This window comes from Stenella coeruleoalba, assembly GCF_951394435.1.
Source record: "Stenella coeruleoalba genome assembly, chromosome: 9".
NCBI lineage: Eukaryota > Metazoa > Chordata > Mammalia > Artiodactyla > Delphinidae > Stenella > Stenella coeruleoalba.
Window position 1 is genome coordinate 16,531,902 of NC_137155.1, and position 16,487 is coordinate 16,548,388.

Here is a 16,487-nt window from a genome sequence, read left to right on the forward strand (position 1 = left end):
AGGAGGAGAGGTGAGGGACATGGGGTGGGCTGAAGGTGTCACATGGGTCTCTGATTGCTCCAGACAAAGAGCAAAGTAGATAAATTGAAGCCACCTTTAATAGAATCAGAGTGTTTTCCCACCTCCACACCCACCTCATAGAGTAACTTCAGCACTGAAGAATAAAAATGTGTTTGAAATATTTGCCAGTGTACCACATACTCATTTGAAAAGCTCTTTAATCCACTGTCTACAGGCTCAGTAAAGATGAGTGCTCATTTTATAGCAGTTATGTGGCCAATCACATGATTTAAAAAAAAAAAAAAGAGAACTCCAGTCCTGAATAACTAGTGACTCGAAATCATGACATTCTCATGCTCTTTGTAACTTGAGTTGTGGTGATCTGATTCTCTCTTGAATAATGACTCAAGTAGTCAACATGTTGTATGGCAAGTGAAAAAGTTCTGGTTGGACTTTTGTATTTACAAGTTATTTCCTGATTATCCACAATAATTTGATTTTATTCTAAAATGCATTTTAAAGTTATTGAAATATTTTCTGGAATTTTGGGGTGAGGAATTACTCTCACAAAACAAAAGATCAGGAAATGCTGATTTGTACATCGTTTGCCCTGTATGATCTTGATTAAGCAATCTGCAGAAAGTGTCTAACCACAATTTGAACAGTTTGGGAAACTCTCTCTGGTTCCTATTTAATGTATGCAAGTGGTTATTATAGGTCCTGGGAGATTTTATTCGTTAGATATATTGTTGTGTTTGGCCATCATGGTTTGAAATATTTGTGACTCTCCTGTTTTTAGGATCCCCCAACTTGGGCCCTAGCTTAGCACTCAAATGAATACAAACATACCCAGTATTCCATCATGAGATCCAACAGATTAATATGTTAGTCTTTTTCTATGTAAAGCTAACTTTACCTGTGTAGTCAGTGCTTTTTGCTGGAATATGTTCTTGGAAACCAAAGTAAAGTGGATGGTCAAAAAGCAGGCTGTACTTTTCCATAGAAACATTCTGTGTGAGGATTATGTTTATGAGCTAGCATTTAGCATCAAATACATTTAGGTTCAATTAATAATTTGTCATGAAAACAATGATACAACCATTATAAGATCTATGATTATTTTGAATATGAAATTTATATGACAAGTTTTATACATATGCATAAAATGATCATACCTAATAAGGGTATAGGAATGTAATGTTCAATATACAGTACTACATATACTACAACTTGAAAATAACATAAACCAGCAAAAACAGTCATGTATTAAATATTTAGCTAACAGTTGAACTTGCCTCCTTAGAGATGGGAAAACTTCGGGGGCTAATTTAGTTGAACCATATATCATTTACAAAAACACTTTAATTGTTCTTGAAGCTCTGGCCAATATAAGGCCCAAAGTAAAATATAGTAAATAAGGTAAGTATAGGAAAGATAAAATTATTATCGTGCAATCTATATGATTGTCTAAATAACAGAAGGGAAGAACACAAAAACTAATAAAAGCATTCAGTAAAGCAGACAGACTATAAATACTAAAATATTAATGTTTTCTCTATTAACAATAACTAATTAAATAATATAATGAGAAATAAGCTAGACAAGAAGATAAAATATATAGAATATCTAGGAACAAACTTAATAAGGACTATGCAGGGCTTATATAACAAAACTATAAATCCTACTGAGGAAAATAAAGACTTGATTAAAGGACAAAAATATCTTGTCCTTGAAAGAAAGTTTCCATAGTATCCATGGGTTAACTTAGTGGAAATTCTCATAATAATTTAATGCAATCTCATAACAATCCTAATGGACATTTTGTAACTTGAAAAAAATCATTTAAAAAATCAATCTGGAAGAATATGCATATAAGATTAGCTAGGAATCTTTGAAGAAGAATTATGAAGAGAGACTAATCTTACCAAATATTGAAATATATTTTAAAGCATTGGAAATGAGAACTGAGGTAGAGAGCTAGAAAGAGCAATGATATTAAATGGCCCAGAAATGGTTTGATATATTTCAATTACCTAATCTCTGTGTGTATTAATTTCCTCATCTGTAAAATGGGCATAGCATGCCTATTTCATAGGCTTATTATGAGGCATTTAATACATGCAAAGTTACTAGAACAGTGCCTGGCATTCAGTAAGTGTTATGGAATTATTTGCCATATTGTTAAACAGTGATACCTTACCGACCAAAACTGATTTGGTTTAAAATTGGATTCTATTTTCTAGACTATTTATTTATTGCAATTTTTAATTTTTAATGTATTTATTTATTTGGCTGCATTGGGTCTTCGTTGCTGCATGTGGGCTTTCTTTTTTCTTTTCTTTTTTTTTTTAAATTTTATTTATTTTTGGCTGCGTTGGTCTTTGTTGCTGCACACGGGCTTGCTTTCTCTAGTTGCAGCGAGCAGGGGCTACTCTTCTTTGTGGTGCGAGGGCTTCTCATTGCGGTGGCTTCTCTTGTCGTGGAGCATTGGCTCTAGGTGCATAGGCTGAGTAGTTGTGGCTCACAGGCTCTAGAGCGCAGGCTCAGTAGTTGTGCTGCACGGGCTTACTTGCTCCTTGACATGTGGGATCTTCCCAGACCAGGGCTTGAACCCGTGTTCCCTGCATTGGCAGGCGGATTCTTAACCACTGCGCCACCAGGGAAGTCCGGGCTTTCTTTCTAGTTGCAGCGAGCGGGAGCTACTCTTCATTGCGGTGTGCAGGCTTCTCATTATGGTGGCTTGTCGCGGAGCACGGGCTCTAGGTACACGGGCTTCAGTAGTTGTGGCATGTGGGTTCAGTAGTTGCAGCTCATGGGCTCTAGAGCGCAGACTCAGTAGTTGTGGCACACGGGCTTAATTGCTCCGTGGCATGTGGTATCTTCCTGGACCAGGGCTTGAACCCGTGTCCCCTGCATTGGCAGGCGGATTCTTAACCACTGCGCCACCAGGGAAGTCCTGGAATATTTTTCTAATGTCATGTTTCCCCAGGAAATTCCCTATTTTCTATGAGATCCTGCTCTTGATAACTGTGATTTGGTCAATCACGGAATTCTCAGGAATATAAATACTGTGATATAAATACTATGTCTGGTGAGAAGTTGTTCTATATAGGTTACTTAGTAAATGGTGCTGGGATAACTGGATAGCTATTTGAATAAAAACAGAGTTAATCATCTTCCTCACATATGATACCAAAGTAAATTCCAGATAAATTTGGATACTGAAATGTTAAAAAAAAGAAAAGGAAAAAACAATATGTGATCTAAAAGAAAATATAGAACTTCTTCAACTCTTTAGTGTTTATAAAACACTCTGGCACTTTCATACACTGTTAGTTGAAGAATAAATTGGCATAATCTTTTTGGAGGAAAATTTGACAATACCTATCAAATGTATTTGGTGGGAAATTTGCGTATTAATGCATACGGAATATGCTTACCTTTGGCCCAGTAGCTCTACTTATAGTTATTTGTTTTGAGGAAATAATTAGACAAGTATGCAAAGATAAGTGTTTTAGAGTGTCGGTTGCAGTACTGTTTATAATAGCAAAAATTTAGAAATAACCTTAATATTTACCAGTAAAAGATTAGTTAATTAAACTGTGATAGTTTCAAACAATGTCGTGGAATACATTGTAGCAATTCAAATGATTTATTATTAAACTAAAAAGCAGGTTAAACAGATTAAATATAGATATTAATAGAAAACTTGAAAAATAAATATGAATGTTAAAAATTTAGAGAAACTTGTAGAACAGTGATTCTCAAAGTGTGATCCTCTGGACCAGTAGTAGCATATCATCTGAGACTGTGGTAGAAATGTAAATTCTTGGATGCCACCTTGGACTTACTGAATCAGTAAATTTGGGTGTGGGAGTTGCAATGTGTGTTTTAATAATCTTGTCCCATGATTCTGATGCACAGTTTAGAACCATAGCTTTAGAACCATAGCTTTAGATTTCAAAAGAACAGAAATAGACTATACAACTTTCAAATCATTAAGGGGAAAAATGTGTTACAAAGAAAATGCAACACCAAGTCAAAAAATGGCAGGGAGGAATAGAACAAAACAAAACAAAACAAACAAGGAACCATGGTGAATAGGAAATATAAAATAATATGGCAGAAATAAGTGTGACAATATTAATAGTTTAATAAATATTATAAGGATATACATGCCTATTAAGTAACAAAGTCTCATATCAGGTATCTTTCATATTGTCAATCTAAACTTTGACTTAAAAATAAATGAACACAGATGAGTTGAAAATAAAGAAGGAAAAAGAAGTACTAGGCAAATAAAAATTAAAGAAAGACTGTTTGGTAATACTAATTCAAGACCCAATAGAAATAAAGACAAAAAAAGCATTATACAGAATAACACATACAGAATAAAATGATTATTTTATGTTGATAAAAAGTTTAAACCACCCGACTCATTTATTTCATAAATAAATCATGAAACTTTATATACAACATGCTTATTAGAAATTGACAGATTAAGCAGATAGAAGTAAGTGAGAATAGGGAAATTTTTAATACCATAGTTTGCAAGCAATCTAATAGACATATCAAAAACTTTATCCAACAGGCAGAGACTACACATTTTGTACACACACAGAAACTCTCATTAGGTCCTCAGAAGTGGAAACCGCATAGGCCACAATCACTGATGACACTGATACAGTCAGAAATTAACAAAAAGATAGCCAAACAACAACAGCAACAACAAAAGCAAAAACAAAACCTTACAGACCTGGAAATTTAAGAAATAAATCATATTTAGAACAAAGCAAATAAGAACTGAAATTATAACCTCTTTAGAATTGAGTAAAAATAAGAGGGTGAACTGTTCCCTGTGGAATACACCCAAAGTAGAACCCAGAGGAAAATTTATATTGATAGTTTAAATTCATTATTAGAAAACAAGAGAGACAGAAAGTAAATGATAACCTGTGTAGCTCCAAAAGCTGGGGAAAAAACAAAATAAACTCAAAGTACATTTAAGGAAGAAAGCATAACGAGAAAAACATGAAATACTAATTTAAAAAATAACAAGCGAAGTCCTTCCAAGATTGTAATCTTGATCAATAAAACCCAAATATGGTTCTTTGAAAGACCAGTAATATAGACAACCCCATGACAAATATGATAAAGCAAGGGAAGAGAGAAATAACTAACAAATATTAGGAATGACAAAAGATAAATAATTCTAAATACAAAGGAATTTTTAAAGTTGCAAGAGATTACCTAACACATCATACGGCAACCAGTCTAAAAATTTAGACAAAATGGGATGTTTTCTTGAAAAAAATATGGATAATAAAAATTGACTGAAGAACTAAAAGTGGAATAGATCAAGAACTATAAAAGAAATTGAAAATACAGTCACAGATAGTTGAATTGTAGAGTTCCCATATACCTATAAGAGAGAGAAACTTCTTACAGTGGGTTGTCCAAAAAGGTCGTTTGGGTTTTGCCATAAGAGCATAGGAAAAACCCGAACGAACTTTTTGGCCAACCCACTATGGAAGCTTTCCCAGATCATATAAAATGTGGAGATGCTTTCTCACTCGTTCCACACTACCATAGTCTCAATAGCAAAACTATGCCATGAATACAATCTATTCTCATTTATGAAAAAAATATCTCAAATAAAATTTTAGAAAATAGAATCCAGTAGACTATCAAAAAGAGAGTAAATTGTAACTTAATAGGATTTATCACACTACACATGGGCAATTTACTATTAATTTGTCTACAAATATAAACATAGATTAAAGGAAAAATATGATTTTCTGAATAGATGCCCAAAAAAGAATGTGAGAAAAATCCAACATGAATTCATAATGATAATTGTAACAACAATAAAAATAACCACTTGTAAGCTAGGAATAGAAGGAAATTCCTCAACTTGGTAAATGTCTACTAGAAAAGTGCAGTGAATCAGTCTTCATTGTGAAGCACTTCATTATTTCCATCAGAGTCACAAGAAGCTTACTATTTCTGCTTCTAATTAACATTATGTTGGGGTTCTTAGTGTCATAAAACACAAATAGAAGAGGAATAAATATTGGAAAGATGGTTACTATTTGCAGGTGATATTTTCCTATCTAGAAAGTTCAAGAGACTCGGTGGCAAAACTATTTGAACTAATATGAGAGTTGAAGGTAAGAGAGAAAGATTCAGGATCAAGGTACAAAACTCAATAATTTCCCTATGCATTAGCAATAAAAAATCAGAAAAATGTGAAGGATAAAAGATACCACAATGACATTAAGCCCCAGAAAAGACCTAGAAGTACATTTAATAAGAAATATTCAGGACTTTTATGAAGAGAACTATGAAACTTTTCTGGAAGATATGGAAAAAACCCTGAATAAATGGAGAAACATAACCATGTTCCCTGATGGGAAGACCCAATGTTGTATAGTTGTCCAATATCTTGAATTTAATCTCTAAAGTCAATATAATCTCCATTCTAATTCCAATAAGATTCTTTATGGAACTTGAAAAGTGAATTTTGAACTTCATAAAATGGGCATAAATTGCTAAGAAACTGTTGGGGGGAAAAGTGAGCTTTAGTGGAAGACTTGCTCTATTAAATAGCAAAATATATTACAAAATAATATGTATTAGTCATCTATTGCTGTGTAACAAAGTACACCAAGATTTGGCATCTTAAGATAACAAATATATATTGTCTCACACAGTTTCTGAGGATCAGGAATCTGGGAGTGGTTTAGTTGGCTTAGGGTCTCTCATGAAGTTGCCGTCAAGATGTTGGCCAGTGCTGCAGTGATCTGAAGGGGCTGGAGAATCCATTTCCAAGCTCACTCATGTGGCTCTTGGCAAGAAGCTTCCGTTATTTGCCATAGTGGCCTCTCTATAGTGTTGCTTATGGGACATGGCATCTGGTTTCCCCCAGAGCAAGTGATGAGAGCAAGAGAGAGAAATCCAACATGGAAGTGACATACCATCACTTCTGTCATATGCTATTGGTCACACAGACCAACCTTAGTACAATATGGGAGGGAACCACAGGAGAGAGTGAATACCAGGAGGCGGGAATCTTTGGGATCCGTCTTAGCAGCAGCCCACCACACAATACTCATATAAACAGTGTGGTGTTGGCACAGGAAGAGACAAACAGACCGAAATAAGCAGATCAGAAGAGCACAGAGATTTAGAAACTAACTGGGTATATATGGCAATTTAGTTTATGTTAAAGGTGTAAGTTTAAGTCAGTGAGAAGAATTGACAATTCAATACATGATGTCATGAAATTCACTATCCATTTATAAAAAGTATTATATTAGACTCATACCTCATACAATACACCCAAGTAAATTTCAGAAAAGTTAAGGAACCAAAAAAAAATCCATACGCATATGTATTTGAAACAAAGATAGGAGGATATTTTTAATCAGCTAAGGGTGGGGATGACCTTTCTAAGTAATGTACAAAAATCTTAAGTTTTAAAGCAATATATTGACATATATGAGTTCACATTAAAAACAATTATTAAAAACAAATAACCCCCCCAAAATATCTTTAAAACAAAATTATAGAATAAACAAATTTAAAGATAGGTGGAAGCTGTTAAAAATAGTTATCATGCATTTTATAGAAAACATATTACCCAGATGATATACATAGATCCTATAAGCAATAAAGTATAAGGACAGTGTCATTAGCAAAACCAGCAAAAAACAAAAACAATTTGTGGAAGTAGACCTATAAATGGCAATGAACAGAAGATATACATTTCATTAGCAATCAGGGCAGTACAACTTTAAAAGTGGCATATATACACTACCAAATGTAAAATAGATAGCTAGTGGGAAGCAGCCACATAGTATAGGGAAATCAGCTTGGTGCGTTGTGACTACCTAGAGGGGTGGGATAGGGAGGGTGGGAGGGAGACGCAAGAGGGAGCGGATATGGGATATATGTATACGTATAGCTGATTCACTTTGTTATACAGCAGCAACTAACACAACATTGTAAAGCAATTATACTCCAATAAAGATGTTAAAAAAACAAGTGTAAAAAAAAAACAGAAAAACAAGTGTTACCTCTAAGAATGGCAACAATTCGAATATGATCAAGAGTTGATAGGATACAGGGAAATGAGCATTCATATTATTGGAGGGGTATATGTTAATGAGATCTTTTTGGAAGGCAGTTTGGTAAGATCTATTAAAATTTTAAATGTGACTAACTCTGAGGCAGCATTATATATCTAGGAATTGATCCTATGGAAGTACTTACATGTGGAAAAAAGTGTATGTGCAAATATGTACATTGTAACATTGTTTTAATTCAATAACAAAATAATTGGAAATACACAATATAGGCATGGCTTAATGAATTATAGGAAGTTTATGCTATGGAATACTACGTAGTCATTTTTAAAAATGAGCTAAACATATCCACTGAATGGAATATCTATTAGAAATATTGTAATTGAAAACTGTGTCACAAAACAGAACTTACGGTATGTTCCCTCTTACTACCTACAAATGTGTAATGTGTATGTGCAGAGAAAAAGAAATAAAAGGCTGCCCACTGAACTTTAAAAATAGTAATCTGCTAAGAAGGGTTTGGGAGTGAGGATGAGTAGGCAAAGCGACATGTTCATGTTTTAGTCTGTATAGTTACATATTTTAAAAGTTTTATGATAAGAACATTCATATTTTATTTATGTATTTTGAAGATACAATTTAAAAAATCAATAGCTATTAGCACATCAAATTCAAGGTAGCAGACTAAGCATATTCATCAACTACCCATTCTCTCTTGACCCTATTAAAAGTACAGTAAAACTCATTTTTTAAAGGAATGAAATCGTAATAGAGAACATGCCATTGGCAAGAGACATGCCATTGGCAAGAGACATGCCATTGGCAAGAGAACAGAAAACTTGAGGAACTCAAGAAGATAAAACTTAGAGAGGATCACTATATAAATTGACAGAGAAGCCAGAACAACAACAAAAACACCAAAACCAAAACATCAGATATGTTCTTTCCAAGGGACACCAAGGAAGCTCACTTATGAAAGTGAATATGAAAAGCAAGGATGGCTTATAAAGTGGTAAACAGGGCAATGAAGTGGTATGAACAGGACACTAGGAACACAGACTCAACCAGATTCTAGACCTTCTTTGCACAGGGCATATGGAAGTCTAGCCCTATGGCCAAACCTTAAGAACAATACTCCCTTCTAGAGAAAATGAGGGATTTGTCTGGAGAGGAGAGGGCTCTGGGATGGGTGATGTTGGGCCTGATAAATAAACAGAACTGAGCTTAAGCTGATACGAGGCATCCATAACAGGAACTAAGGGAAAGAACAGTTGAGTGCAAAGAAGGCTTGCCCAACGTTCTCCCAATATTAGCTGTTCCCTGACCATGAACCTCAGCAGTGTCAGCCTAACGAAGTACCTGTCTACTAACATGGAGCCTTCAGGGGAAACAGGACTCCCTGACTCCAGGGAAACCCAGACCACCTGTTTGTATGAATTCACCTCTCTCTTCACTCACAAACAGCAATAGACAAACAGGAGCTCTCAAGCTGGTGTTTGAAGTGTGGGTGCGGGGCTGGTCACTGCAGCATTATTTTTAATAGGAAAATGAATAAACAGATGAAGGAGGGACAAGGGGAAGACAACAAAAATCTGCAATGGGGAATGCTTATATTACCGAACCAAACCTGGGTCTACTTGCCTGTGCACAGTAAAGCCAATCTACTGACACCGGATTGTGGTGAAGGAAGTGCAGCGTTTATTGTAGGGTGCTGTACGAGGAGTGGGGAAAGCGAGCGCTCAAAAAACCCAAGCTCCCCGATGGCTTTCAGGGAAAGGTTTTTAAAAGACAGGATGAGGGAGAGGGTTGCCGGGTGCATGACCAGCTCGTGGACGTTCTTCTGATTGCTCAGTGCTGAGGGAATCAGGAGTCAACACCATCAGCCTGGTTCCAGTCAGTCTGGGGTCTACGTGCTTGTGGGCAGCCTGCAGTTAACTTCTCCCACCTGGTGCGGGTTTCAGTATCTGCAGAGCAGCTCAAAGGACATGGCTCAGAATATTATCTATAGTCCTTGAGGAGGAACTAAAGGTCCTTGACTTTGTTTAATGGCTACATTTTGTCTTGCTTGACTGTTTTCTTTCTGCATTTTCTCACTTCTCTGATTAAATTTATTCTTTGACTAAAGTTTCTCTACAGACAAGAGGCAGGCAGAGGACGTTGCGGGGGTGTCCTGTTCTGGGAAGACCCCATGGGGTCCTGCTTAGTTACACTTAGATAAGATGTAGTGTGCTCATGTTATGAAACTCTACAGTAATTAAAAGACCCAGACAAATCTGTATGTATTGATATGGAAAGATATCAGTACTATTTTACTGAGTGAAAACCAGGTTGTGAAACAGTATTTATATAGGATGCAGTCTTTTCTTTTTTTAAGGTCTAATCATCTGGGAAGGGTCTAGAATATTCCACAGACCATGCACAATGAGCACACTGGGAAGTAGGGGTTTGAAGGTGAGAAGAGTTGAGTGTGGGTCTTTCACTTTTTTTTTTTTTTTTTTTTTTTGCGGTACGCGGGCCTCTCACTGTTGTGGCCTCTCCCGTTGCGGAGCACAGGCTCTGGACGCGCAGGCTCAGCGGCCATGGCTCACGGGCCCAGCCGCTCTGCTGCATGTGGGATCTTCCCGGACCGGGGCACGAACCCGCGTCCCCTGCATCGGCAGGCGGACTCTCAACCACTGCGCCACCAGGGAAGCCCGTCTTTCACTTTTTATGTCAATGATATTGCTTGAAATTTGTGTCGACGAGGAAGCATTGTTTTGTAAATAAATATTTACAAATAAGTATTTAAAATAAGCAAAAAATAATTCTTTTACAATTATTTTGCAAAAATAATAATTGCACTTGGAAAAGGTGGTGCAAAGCACAGACACACACACGCCTGGAAAGATCTATATAAAAACAGCAGCAGTGTTTATTCCTAAAGCAGTAAGCTTACAGTAAAAATTTTTACATTCTTTATACTTTTCTGTATTTTCCCAGAGATATCACAATCAAACCAATAAAAATGATTTCAATTAAAAAAGCAAAATTTTTTAAAGTGGAGTTTCCCTCTTGCTACTTTTTTGCGACATTAGACAGAAAGACCAAAAAGTCGTATGGTGGGGACCACCAGACTTGCATTCGGGCTTGTGCTTTCAGACATAGCTATCAGGGCATCTAGACATTTGAGACACCCAGGCAAATGTTAGGGTTGAGAGCAATGAAGTGCTGCTAAGTGTTTCACAATGGTTTGCCCCAAAGAACCTGCGCCTGATTTGTGACGTTTGCCGATTTCCCTACAAACTCTCCCACCTTCCAGCTGCTGGCTCCCCTTGTGATCACGGTGCCTGGAGCTGGGAAGGGATGCTCTCACCAGCGGTACCAGCCAGCTCCAACACACCATTGATGGAGAGAGTCTGGTGAGCTGGGATTTCTTGACCTGGATCCTCTGGCTTGATTTTCTTCCCTTGTCCCCTCTCATTGGGCACAGAGAGGCCCAAAGAAGAAGCAGAGTTGGAGCGGGCCGCTGCAAGATGAGTGTAGAGGAGTCCAGAAGCGACAGAAGTGGGGTGTGTGTGTGTGTGTGTGTGTGTGTGTGTGTGTGTGTGTGTGTGTGTGTTTCACAGACCTAGTGCAGTTTTGAGCCTCCATCTTGTTGGTTTTTTTTTTTAACAGAACAGTTAGAGTGATTTCCATTCACCCCACACCCCGACTTCGAAGCTTTGGCACCTTGAGGGCCTGTTGCAGACGCAGGTTGGGTCAAGGTACTTGGGAAGCAGAAGTGTGGATTTGCGGAGCAGACAGATGAAACGAATAAAAGCCAATTCGAGGACCAACTGTATTCAATTCCAGTAAAGTCTGGCTGTTCAGAATCAATGTCTCAGTTGCCCCCTCTTTTACCATTACCGTAAGTGTCCCAGTGCTCGCGGTCATGTTCTGGCCATGCTTATCTTTGGTGCTGCCTTTTAATTAGAAAGAAAAGGAAAAGAGGCTGAGCTGGAAGTCAGGTTGTCTGTGCCTTCAAAACTGTAAAAGCAGGAAAGAGAAATTTCAGGCAATTCCCCTTTCCCTGCACCCTGAACATCTGTTTATTTATTGCCCTCCCCTGCCCCCCTCCAGTGGAAAGGAGTTACGTGCACACTTGATGTGCACTGACTTACCACCTCACATGACATCCTCTCCATGGAGGAAAATAGGAGTCATCTCTTCTTTTCTGAACAAATCAGACTCTCTCCTGCCCCCTCCCCCATCCCCAGGCCATTTACCTCTATTCCCTCCCCGAATAAAATACAGTGCATTTGTTCCTGTGGTCACTGTTTTTAGTTCTCCTGTCCTTTCTGCATGTAGCCAAAAGGTGGGAGATGAAATGGTCCGGTCCTGGTCACAAAGCAGCAGTGGGGAGGGGTAGCCAGGACTTCGATTATTTCGTGTAAAGAAACCACAGGGGAAAAAAGTGTCTTTGGTTAATTTCCGGGGGATTGTTGCTCTAGACTAGGATGAACCCCACACTTAAAAGAAAGCTTTGCGTTCTGAAACATCCGGGTTACATTTTAAAATGCTTTCTTTGGTGTTAACAGTTGTTGTTAATTTTTATAGCTTTGGTTTTTTTTTTAAGGGAAACATATATGCAAAGTTGATGGGTTGATGGACATGCATATGCACTCACATAAGTAGAAACATTTTTTCCTGCACACATGTTATATACCAATATGAATATGTTTACATATAAAGGTGATTTTTTTTCCTTCACTTTTAATTCAGATGTGAATAAATTTATCATTACTGAATGGTGGCGGCGGGGGAGGGTGGGAGTAGTCAAAATGTTTTTGTGGTTTAAAAATAGAATTCTAGAGAGCAGCTGTATTTCTTTGATGGACACAGGAGACCATTTCTGAAATGTTATGGTGAAAAATAACAGAGTAGGTTCTGAACCAGTGGTTCTCATCCAATTTTTCTCCTGAGCATGTGGGAAAAGTATGACAGCAGCCCTCCAGAATGGTGGGTCACCATAAGGGACTGTCACAGGGTGGTGCATGATGAGGTGGGCACAGTGATCCAGCTTAAGGAAGCTTAACAGAATAAGGCGGTGGGGGGATGAGGAGAAAGACGAGTCATAGAACTTAATTTTATCCTAAAATAAAGAAATAAAGATGATCAATCCTGTATATATGGATTGATAGGAATGCGTAAAAATAACTTATAAATAAGTGTGCATATATTAATTGAAGATATATTTCTGGAGGGCCTACTGCATAGCAGGTGGTGGGGATACATTTTTACATCAGTAGACAGAAAGGCAGATGAGGTGCCGTAAGGTTGCACTCCAGTTGGGTGGAGATGCGAGGAAAGCGAGGACGAAGTTCATTGGATGATGATACGCTCATGGAGGACAACATATCAGGATAAAAGTGACCATTCTTTTAGGTAGAATGGTCAGGGAGGGCCCATGGCATGTTCTCTGATAACAGAATGAATTTGAGCAAAGATGTAAAGAAAGGGGCCAAAGCATGCAGATACCTGGAGGAAGAGCATCCCGGGCAGAGGAAGTAGCAAAGGCAAAGTCTGGCTCTGAGGCCGACTCCATGCATTCAAGGACCAGCGGGGAGGCCGTGGCAGGAGCTGAGATCAGAGGAGTCGCTGGCCTCCAGGTCACGTCGGGCCTTCAGGCCATTGCCGGAACTTTGACTTTTGCTCTGAGTGGAGGGCAAGTCATGGGAGGGTTCTGAGTGAAGAGTGGCCTCATCTGACTCGCACTAGGGAGGAACTGGGATTGCTGAGTTGAGAGTAGACGACAAGGGTGGTGAGGCAGAAAGACCAGCTAGTTTACCAGGGATAGGAGCAGCTGTCCTGGTTTAAACCAGGTGGAGGCCGGCCTCAGCAGAGATGGTGAGAAGTGGTCGGACGCTGGGTACATTTTTAAGGCAGCGCTAGGGGGCACAGCCAGGACTCGGTGAGGCAAGCAAGGCACCTAGGGCGCAAAATTTAAGAAGGCCCTCACCTGGAGACATGTCATGGGGTAGGTGAGAGGGGACCAGTTGGCTTCTCAGAGCAGAGACAGTTCCTTCATAATAACTGGAGGGAAAGCCGAGTATAGGGCACAGAGCGGGTGGCTTGGTAGATGTCGGGATGGCCGAAGTGGAGTTTCTCTTTTGACGACTGTATTTTATCAATGATTAAAGGGCAAGGTCGTTAGCCGAGCAAGCCTGGGGAGAAGTAGAGGTTTGAGGAGAGTGAAGAGGGGACGAAGTAATCCTTAGGAGAGTAAAAGCGAAGGAACCAAGGATCTGTAGTCGGATTGCCAAGGCTTACTCAAGGCTCTCCACCACCTCCCCTGAAGTTAGCAGTATCGGGTCTGCATGGGCTGTTTGCTTAGATTGATTGATTGATAAGGAAGTCTGAAGAACACAGCTCTAGATCATGTAATATCTGCTACATTGGCTTTAAAATCCAAACTTGGAAATCACATTTTTAAAAATGTAACAGTAGCTTCCGCTCTACCAGATTAATCACGGCCCAGAATAATCGTTTAAAAATTATTAGTCAGCACTAATGACATCTCTATACAAATTTGGGCTTCTGATGAAAATGAATCACAGGATTCCTGAAGATACTGTTCTTTCTGTCACTAAGACAGCCTTCTGAAGGCTTTTATAAGTTCCCAGCAGCTCTTCCCTTCCTTTGGGACCGAGACTTGCCCAGAGGAGCTCTGTCAGCATATTTACCCTGAGTCTTCCAACGTGTCCAATTAACGTACAATTAAGAATCATCATATTTTTACTGAATGTGTGAGATTCAGGCTGTTATTAGGTTCTTGTGTATCAGCGAAGAATGACTGTACTCTGCCCGTCTCGGGCGTGTAATGTTCTCCTTCATTACTAATCTTAATCTTACATCAAGCTCCCATTTCTACTGATGGCAAAAATGTGACCTAGTTATTTCCAGTCAAATTGAGTCACTTCAGAGTTTTCTTATTTAATTTGGAAAAACTGTCTCTTCTTGTCTTCCTGAAGTTCTGTTTCTATGTAGTGGTGGAAGGGTGGGAGTTGGGAGGGGGGAGTGGACAGGTGAGAGGAGGAGAGGAGATTAAGGCATATGTGGGAAGAGACGTCAAATCCTGGATGGTTCTCTGTCCTCTCCAGCCTCCTCTGAGATGTAATTGTCTGGTCTTTGGCCAGCAGGGTCTGTTGTGCTAGAGAAACCAGGGGTCTGGCTGTGGACTCCAGCCTGTGTCATCCAGGCCACTCCTTCGGATGGCATCCTCTCCTAGGGGCCACAGAGCCCCTTCCCATCCATCATCCCTCTTTCTGCCTTGCTGCAACCCTTCTGGTGGCATGGGAAACCTTGGCAAGTCTTCTTGTCCCTCTGGGTCTAAGGGAGACTTAGAAGACGGGCATGTGTCCCTTGGCTGACACAGCTTGATGCCATTTCTGTCACTCAGCTACTGCTCCTGCACATTGCCGAAGCCAGGGGCATCTTGGGGAAGCCTGATGCCTCCCTGGGTTTTACTGGGATGCGACTTGGGTCCCCTCTCATGGCTGTGCTGAGTGGGGATGCAGCACAAAATCCAAGACTAAATCTCCTCCGTCCTTTGTTGCTGGACCTACTTTAAGTCTTTAATCAAGGAATCGTCCCAGCTTTTCTGCTTACGGCATAAAGTTTATGCACCAAGTTCTTTGCTTTTTGGATCTGAATAGACGCCCAAAGAATAGACTCTTGCTATTGAATTCCTTGGCTTTCCAATCTGTTCTCTCTGGCATAAATTGCAAGAATATTTTTTAGAAATTTAAGAGCCAAAAATCTGTCTTTTGTCCTTCATGATCTGTTTTTCTTAGGGTCACTAATCCTGAGTCCCATAGTCTAGTTTTAATGGTGGAAGGGCCATGGGGTAAAAAGAAGTTACCCCAAATTTAAATGAAACATTATTTTATTATACTTGCCCCTATATACAGGAAGACTGTAATTTCAGGGGCTCTAAGGGGATGAGAGAGCAGAGGGGTTCTGAAGGCCAATCAGGGAAAGGATGAAGGTTGGAACATGGGTTTCCAGCTCCATTCATGTCATCAGAATTCCCTGGGGTCCTTTGGAAAAGACACACTCATGAGCCCCACTCCTAGAACTGCTATTTCACAAGCCATCCGTATATTTAAAAACATTCCAGATATTCACACTGATGATTCATACCTATCACTGGAAGCCATGGATTAGGAAACAGCTGTGGCCTCCAGACCAATCAGGAAGAAGTGGTTTAGGAAAGGAGCTAGAAGTCTACTGTCTAGGGGTGTAATCTAGAATGGAGATTCACCCATTACCACTGCTCACAGCAGAGTGTGCAAAGAACCCCAAGCAGAGGATCAGGACACAAAGGGGAAACGAAGCAGGAAATAAGCCAGAGCAAGGGGGCAGGTGACAGCAGTCACGAGA

General features: G+C 39.2%; 1 long non-coding RNA gene across 2 annotated transcripts in view; it reads left to right on the forward strand.

The window, feature by feature from the left end:
- Window positions 1-16,487, forward strand: part of LOC307191291 — a 220,558-nt gene that overhangs the window by 132,114 nt on the left and 71,957 nt on the right. Inside the window, exon 4 of one of the 2 annotated variants that reach the window (XR_013829682.1) lies at window positions 11,742-12,126. The exons of the other annotated variant lie outside the window; for it this stretch is intronic. This is a non-coding gene — a long non-coding RNA (uncharacterized lncRNA). Of the gene's footprint in view, window positions 1-11,741; window positions 12,127-16,487 lie in introns of those variants that run through there. 2 annotated transcript variants of the gene reach the window in all.